Here is an 8,293-nt window from a genome sequence, read left to right as displayed (position 1 = left end):
TTGGGGCTTTTTGTTATGCTGTATCTGAGTCACATTCCCTCTACCGCACCTTGGGCTATCCCTTCTCTGCTTGCTATCACTACCTTGGGAGAGTCAAGTGTTGAAAGGAATTAACTTAATTATTGAACTGGAATGAAATAGAATTGCACAATGTGAAACCATAAAAGCTGGGATGAATCATGGCTTTCCCACTTAACCAAAGTGCATGATTCTAGGCAATTGTCTTATTTCCTTTGCCTCATTTTTCTTTATTTTGATTTATAGGAGCTCCTTAAAATACATGTGGTCTAGATACACCCTGTATAAAGCTTTCTCTTGTGTTTGGTTTATTAAACTATAGCGTTGTATGTCTATAAAAACAACCCAGACCACCCTGAGGGTTCCTCGTAATGCCCGATTTGCCTCTATGTTCAGTATTGGCATTGTTGCAGATTGCATGACTGTTTCTGTTCACTTTTGAAAACTGTAAATTAAAAAAAAAAAATCTCAAAGCTCTGATTGTATTTGGAATCTGGCAAAGGTCGTCTTGCTTAAATATTCCCTCCCGTGCTGCAACATGATCACAACCTGTGCAAACCAGTTGGAATGCAGAGTCTGAGGGAGGCGGTGCTTTGTGGGAAATGTAAATCATAAAAGCCAGCGCGAGGGCTCAGTGGACTCCAAGATCACTGTCACTCTTCCCAGCTGTTTTAATCCCCTGTGTTCCCCAGCTAAGGCAAGACCGAGAAATCTGACTGGTAAGTGAAAGGCATTTATTGTCTTTAAAAAACACCAGAAAAACACTGTTACCTGCAGTTTAGTCAAGTATCCCGTGTTCCGAATTAAGACAAAACGGAGAACTGTGACTGGGTAAGTGGAAGGCATTTTTTATTTAAAAAAAATAAATGTCATAAAATGAAAAAAATCACTGTTACCGGTAGTTTAGGTGTCCCCAATAAAGGAGAGACGTAGAACTTGGACTTGAAGTTGTACGCATGGCGCAGCTGTACTCGACTATACGGAAGGCACGCGCTCCCTAGACTCTGCGTCATTCCTCTTGACAGCATGTGCAGTTCCTCGAGTCCCTGTGCAAGTTACTTTTATCCCAGAGAGCAGTCGTCAAGCAGCTCACACAGAGCAACAGGTATCATCACAGTTTTTCAGGGGGCGAGAGGCAGTAGGGCTTGGTTTGGGTGAAGAAACAATAGCTTCGTTATTCAGCCGTACATGGAACACCTTTACCGGAGCGGACGGGTTGTAAGCTTGGGCAGGCTCAGGCCGGAGACCCGCCGTCCGCGTAGGAATGTTATGTGCAGAATCAGCGTTTGTATTGAAGGTGTGGGGAGCATACACGGAAACACTTTGGGGTCTCAATAGAAGGCGCTTTAGAAAAATCCTCAGAAATGAATTGTCCTATCAACTTGCTCTTGGAGTGGAGGAAGATTTATATTGAGGTGCGAAGCCTGTGAAACAATGGGTAGAGGCAAGCATTGGAGCCAGAAAACGATCCAACTTATCAGGGTTATGTGAATCCTACTACAAACCGGCTTTAAGTGGGCCGGATCCTGCCGGTGCTCAGCGCCGGCACAGCAGTGGCAGTTACTAAAAGCAGGTGCTGAGACGGGTCCCTATCGGGGTCCCTATCGAGCTCTCCATTTTTGACGTCACCCTCAGGGTTAAAACAATTCTTAACTCAGCAGTTGTACAACCCTACACTGCCTTAGAAGTATCTTCAAAGAGACTCGTTCAGTTCTTTCACAGTCTCATTTCAAAACGGATGCATTTTCAATATTATATACAGCAAAGCCACACTTGTTGCTTATTTATCTTATGCAACTAACAACCATTGACAAAGCCAGTAGTTGTTGTAGGGATAATGTTACTTCTTGTATCATATATCTGGACGCAATGAGAGAAACAGCAAAATACCAGTAGGGTGGCATACAAGGCTAAGCAAATATTTTTAGCGTGCATGTTTTTAAGCATTGCCCTTAATTATATCTGCCACTCCTCTTTGAGAAACCCCCTAGGTTTTTCATTCCACTGAAAGTCCTGGATATAGTGTTTAGTTTTCAATAAATTTCATGTTCAATATGTGAAGGTTAAAAAAGAAATAAAAGTTTAAATGTTAAATTTGTGAACATTTATGTTTCAAATTTTGCTGACACTGGTCAGTGTGACTTGTGTTTGGCAAGACCTTATGTGCAGATGTGAACACAAAACACACTGCATACACATAGATAAAGTAGTGTTTTAGTTTACTATGGTTTGCACGTTTTTAGCTCAAGTGGTTCCTATGTCTGCATACTGTAACTACCGCTGTGGCCAAACGATTCTTTTTGTCTGTATTTTTTAATGTACTTCAATATAATGATCTCAAGTCAAGTCAAGTCAAAATATATGTTTATTGTGACCATAGTCTTTAAACAGTACAGTGAGCATAACGCCGAATGGAGTATGCGTCATAAAATCATACACTTATTATTTTAAAAACGTATCCGTTTAAAAAATTTCATACACACCATTATCAAAAATACAAAAAACAGTACAATTACAATTATCTTAAAACTTATTTTGTATGTTAAAACCTATTCACATTCTTATCGCTCCAAAATTTCGTTCTACTAAAAACCATACAGTACTACATGTTATTCTTTGGCTCTCAGCGCACTCAGAGCCTCCTTTATAAATTTCCCGAGGGCTATTACAATATCGATGTAGGGGATTTCTGTTAGGAGGCTGGCCGCCTGTGACCTTGTTTTTACCTCATATTTTATGAAGACTGGGCGCAACCAAATTTTCCTATATTCTAGGAGTACCGCACAGTCTAACAGGAAATGCATCAGGTCACCCTTAGTTCCCAAATTACACCTACAGCAACCTTCCTGATCTAGCATTCTTATTTTAAGGTCTCTGTTTATTACCCATGGGTTGATCCCAATTCGAAGCCTCAAGATCTCTTGCCTGTAACCACGATTTGGTAATCTATCGAGGTATGGGAACCAGTTTTCAAGGGACCACGCATTTAACATATGCGCCACAGATTTTTTCATTGTTAGGTAGCCTATATCAAGTGATTTCGAGACCTCTTTCCCCCTTTGCTTCAGATCACCTTTAGTGATGTGGATTTGATATGAACTCCGGTCCAAATCAATATCGAGTGATTTACAGATTCCCATCAATTTGTCTCTACTGGACTTTGCCCATTTTAACTCGCTTTTCTGGATTTCTTTGCGACACCAGTAAGCTACTTTTTTACTTTCGGGATCTTCTAATCTCTTCCAAAATCTGATCACAGCCATCTGGGTTAGTATCACCCAGGACTTCGTACCTATTTCAGTTCTGATGGCTTGTATCATTGCAGATTGAGGAAGTGATAAGAGCCTTTTTATGCAATTCCCCTCTATCCTGTCCCAAGATCCCTTACCGCTCAAATAAAGGATCTCTGCGCCATATAAAACTTGGGGGGGGATCATTGCATCAAAGGCTCTAAGCATTGGTCGGTGTGACTTCTCACCATAGTCCCCATTGAACCTTTTTAGGCCACATATGGAGGAGAGTGCCTTTGCTTTTTGCGTTTCTAAGTGGGTATTCCAATTTAAAGTCCTGTCGTACCAGATACCCAAATATCGGTATTCATTTACTGACTCTAGTTTGAGGTCCCCTATGTACCAACTGAATCTGCTTGGCTTTTTCCCAAAGCATAGGGTTTTAGTTTTATCCAGATTGATGGTTAAGAATTTGTTGGCACAGTAGGTATTAAAGGCATTAAGCTTCCTTTGGAGGCCTCTCTCAGTCTGATCTACTATCACCAGGTCATCCGCGTACAATAGGCAGGGTATCTTGTTCCCATCCATTTTGGGGCTGGCACTACCCTCCACCTCAAGATATGCCGGGAGATCTGACAGAAAGATCGAAAAGAGCTGGGGGGCCAGCACACAGCCCTGTCTTAGCCCATTGGCGATGGGTATTTTGGGAGTTAGGGAGCCCCCCGTATCTTTGATTACTTGCCCCCAGTTTTCCCTATGTAGTTCTATTATTATGGTGAGGAGGTCTTTGGGGATATTTAACCTCTTTAGTGTCTCCCATAGGCAGGCCCGATCCACAGAGTCAAAGGCTGCTTTGAAGTCGACGAAACAACAGCATAGCTTGCCGTTTTGTTCCATCGACTTCCTCGCCATCGCCCTTAAAGCAAACCCGTGGTCTATTGTTGAGTGGCCCGCTCTAAAACCACCCTGTTCTATGGGGATTATTTGGTACGCCTCCACCCATGAGTTCAGTTGCTTTAATACAATTTTAGAGAATACTTTCTCTCCAATATCTAGAAGATTAATCAGCCGATAGTTTTTTGGCGCGTCTTTGCTCCCTTTCTTGTGGATCGGCCTGATTATGGCCCCCTTCCAGGATGGAGGTATTACTCCTTCTTTTAGCACTACCTGAAACATCTTTGCGAGGAATCTTGCCCACCATTTAACCTCGGTCTTCAAAATTATTGCAGGCAAATTGTCTGGGCCTGCTGCCAGAGTTAGCTTAAGTTCTTTTATTGTGAGCTCAACATGTTCTTCATTAAATTTAGCTAGAAGGTCTTCTGAGATATCTTGCCAAGTTTTGGACTCCATCTCCTCTCTAGGACTCCTTGCCCCGTACAATTCTCTTAAATACAAATCCCATGCTGCTTCACTCACCACACAATTTAATTCACCCTCTATTGTTCCAGCTGCCGCCTTTACTAGTTGCCAGAATTGCCTTAGATTTTTATTCTCTATGGCATTTAATAGTTCTAACCAGCATTTTTCTTTGTGTAATCTTTTTGCATCGAGTACCATTTGCTTGAATTCTTTTTTCAGTTTAGTTAGGTGATCATGTCTCTCTTGTGTAAAATTCTTTTTTTGTTTCCTTTGTGCTGCTCTTATCTCCCTTTTCTTGTTTTGGCACGCCACAGAGAACCCTTTACCACGGTTTGTTTGTTTTACCCTTATGGGCTTTGCCCCTCTTAATTTTATCTGTAGACATTGAACTACTTCTTCTAGTTTTACGATAAACCATTCCAGTTTTTTATTCTCATAGTTTTCAGGGGCCATTTTTATTTGCATAGCCTTTAGTTTTTCCATGTATTCCTCTGTTAAACGTGTCGTCACTCGTTTAGGGTACTCAACATCCTGGTTAATCACTGTTTCTCGCTGTAGTTTTCTGCCCCCCGATATTACTATGTGTAGGAGTTTGTGATCGCTCACCTCTTTCTGCACTACCTTGAAGTACCTAATCTGGTGAAAATTCCAGGCCTGTAGGAAAATATAGTCAATTGGGCACTTCTGTTGCCCTAGGGTAAACGTTTTTCCTGCCGGTATATCTGTCTCTGTTCTTCCGTTTACACAGTGAAAGCCCCTGCCTCCTAACATATTTATTAAATCACGGTCTTGTTTCCCAGTTTCCCCAGCTGGGAACCTTGCCGGGTTTATACCGTAAACCTCTAACTGTTCCCTGTTCCAAATGTCAGCCTTTATTGGGTTCAGTTTGTGATTGAAGTCCCCCAAAATCATTATTATGTCTGCGGGGCAATTTTCTAGTGTACTGTCTACATCCTCTTTAAAAAATCTCATTTCCCTTTCATACTCCTCCCCGTTTTCCCTCTGCATGTATACATTTATTAAAATCAGCATTTTATAAATTGGCTCCACCGTCATGAGTTCAATCCTACTTGATTGGACCCATTTACATTTTGTCTTCAACAGTTTTATTTCCCTCATTACTTTCGTTGATACCCATGTCATCAGGCCCCCAGAGGGCCTCCCACGGTTTTTCTTTATGCCAGGTTGATGAATCTGGGCATAACCGTCCAGAGTTGGGGTGTCGTCGCATAACCAGGTCTCTTGCAGGCAGGCAATGTCTACTTTATTTATAGTTTCCTTTATATATTCCCATTTTTGTTCGTTGCCTAGCCCGTTTACGTTCCAAGATAAGAGACCTAGTTCTTGCGAACCCCCTCCATCCTATTCGACGTCACTCAAACCACCTTCATCATCTGTATCTACTGTATTTCTTTCAATACTTTCCCCCGCGGCAGTGTTATATAACGACCAGTTACCCCATGAAGAGTCATTGCCTGTGTTGTCGATTACAATGTTCAGTGAGCTTCGATCGCCTTTTGATTCTTTATAAAGAATCACTTGTCTCTTCTGGAGCCCGGCATGCTGTTTTAAAAAGTTGTTATCTTTCACGGTTTTTATTTCACTCTCAGCGATAATCCTTATTCCCTGTTGCTTTATTTCATTTGTGGCTTTCAGGATTGCCCTTTTTACCAGGTCTGAGTATAGGGTGATTTCTGTAATTTCCTTTCCCTGCCTATTTTCTTCAAAACCAACCTGCTGGAGGTCTTTGGTACCGATCCCCCTCAGGCTGCCGCATTTTGCAAATGCGGCTAAAATCTGAGCTCTATTCGGGGGGTTTGTATTTCTTATCAGCTTCCCTTTCCTCCCTGCTGGTATCAGGTCCAGGAATAACCATTTATTATCTGCTTTCTCCCATTGGTTCTTATTTATTTCATTCACTTGTTGACTGGTGATTATTCTCCCTCCTTTCCGGCCTTTGTTTCTCCTATTGGGATCATCGTGTATCTGTGGTCTTATAGTCCTTTGTTCGGTAGACCGTTCTTCCCTTAGCCTTGCTCTTTGGCTCGTCGTACGGGTGGAGGGGGGATTCTCAGTTACCTCCCTGTGAGTCTGCTTTTTCTTTGATACTCTCGGGGTTTTAGGGGGCATAGGAGGTTTTGCCTCTTCTTGTGCAGGTCTTTGTGTTGTAAATGTTAGGGCTGAGGCATTTAATCCTGACTGCTTCCTCCCCTTCAGTGATTCTTTCTCTTTTCTTAGTCCTGCACTTTTCTTTTGCCTGGTTCTTCCCATCCTGTTCCTGGACCCCAGTGTGATATACCCTCTGCATCTTTTTATCAGCATAGGTCTTCTTGAGATATACACATTGTCCATGGATTTTGCTGAATCCTTTGCTGCTTGTTCTGCAGGTTTCACTTGGCTTCCCAGGGATATCACGCTTTCTTCTTCCAGTACTATCCTGACGCTTTCCTCATTTGATTGAGCTATATCTGTTGGCATTACCCTACTTGGCAATTGGCTCTTTATTTCTCCAAGTTCATCTTCAATTTTCTTTAGATGATGTTTCTGGGCTTTCAACACTCCGTTGTTTGAGAGAGTTACTTCCAGGATTCCTTGGAGAGCTTTCTGCATTAACAGAATTAACTCCATCAGTGAGGATGTAGGAGTTTCAGAGAGCTCCGAGTCCTGTGTCGACTTTCTGGCTGGGATTGCTGGGTAGCTTGCCTTTGAGCTTTCTCGCTGTATTGGGGATTTTTGCAGTGGTGGATGTTGTTGAAATTGGTCTGGTGCACCTCCCCAGATAGCGCTCTGATTCTGGTCTACGTTTCCCCTTTGGTCCTCAATCCCTAGTGACAATAGTGAGAACATCTTTGGTGAGGATGATAGACGTGGCGCCGAGATTTGATGGTTTTGGCTCTGCAGTGTCTGATTTAAAGAATTACGGTTCATCCCAACTTCCTCGTTATCAGGAATGACTTCTTCCTGGGCTTCACATTTGTTTGCCCATCTCTGCTTTTCGTATGGTGAGCCTAAATTTTCACCACTTTCTACGCCAATTTCCACTATTTCTTCCTCTAAAACCGAAGTTATTGCTGGGTTTAATGATTTATAGTGTTTGCCTACAAACTCTTTTACGGACTTTGACGCTACAGTGTTCTCTTTCTGTTTATTAGGTATTTGATTGCATCCTCTTTTTGCCTTCAGGGAATTCTTCGTTACTCTTTTAACTTTTCTTTTCTTTCTTCTCCCTTTACTATTTTCCAAAGAAGATGTATGACTTTCCTGGCTTTCTTCCGGGGATTTTGAGCCCTCCAATGATTTACTCTTTCCTAATTCCTCCGTTAATTTTTGGCCTCTTTTTGGAGCCATTTCTAGGCAAAAACTGTTATTATACTGGAGGTGGTAACGCTTAAATATTACTTATGGTAAAAAGTACTCACTTACCTCTGTTCTGCCTTGGATGCCTTCCGCCTGCTGCCTTGCCCCACTTATATCTCTGGCGACTTTAAGTTCTCCTACTTCCCTGTAGGTTTTTAGGCTTTGTGCGGGCTGAAGCGTTAAATACGCTACCTTAGTTGCCAGCTTCCGGCTCCAAAGATTTACCATGTATAATCTAGCAGACTTTACTGAGCCAGCTTATATCCTGAGTCTGCAGTCAGGAGGCTGCTTGGGGCTGTTTTATGCTAGGTGTCCGTAGCGTTCTCAGC

The 8,293-nt window shown here is 42.2% G+C and overlaps 1 protein-coding gene across 1 annotated transcript in view; it reads left to right on the top strand.

The window, feature by feature from the left end:
* Positions 1–828: 828 nt before the first annotated feature.
* Positions 829–8,293, top strand: part of LOC144786123 (acyl-coenzyme A synthetase ACSM3, mitochondrial-like) — a 606,835-nt gene continuing 599,370 nt past the window's right edge. The window contains exon 1 of the mRNA XM_078665089.1: positions 829–849. The gene's annotated coding sequence lies outside the window, so the exon portion shown is untranslated. The remainder of the gene's footprint in view (positions 850–8,293) is intronic.

This window comes from Lissotriton helveticus, chromosome 10 (assembly GCF_964261635.1).
Source record: "Lissotriton helveticus chromosome 10, aLisHel1.1, whole genome shotgun sequence".
In the NCBI taxonomy this organism is placed as follows: Eukaryota; Metazoa; Chordata; class Amphibia; order Caudata; family Salamandridae; genus Lissotriton; species Lissotriton helveticus.
This window is presented reverse-complemented; position numbering and strand designations above follow the sequence as displayed.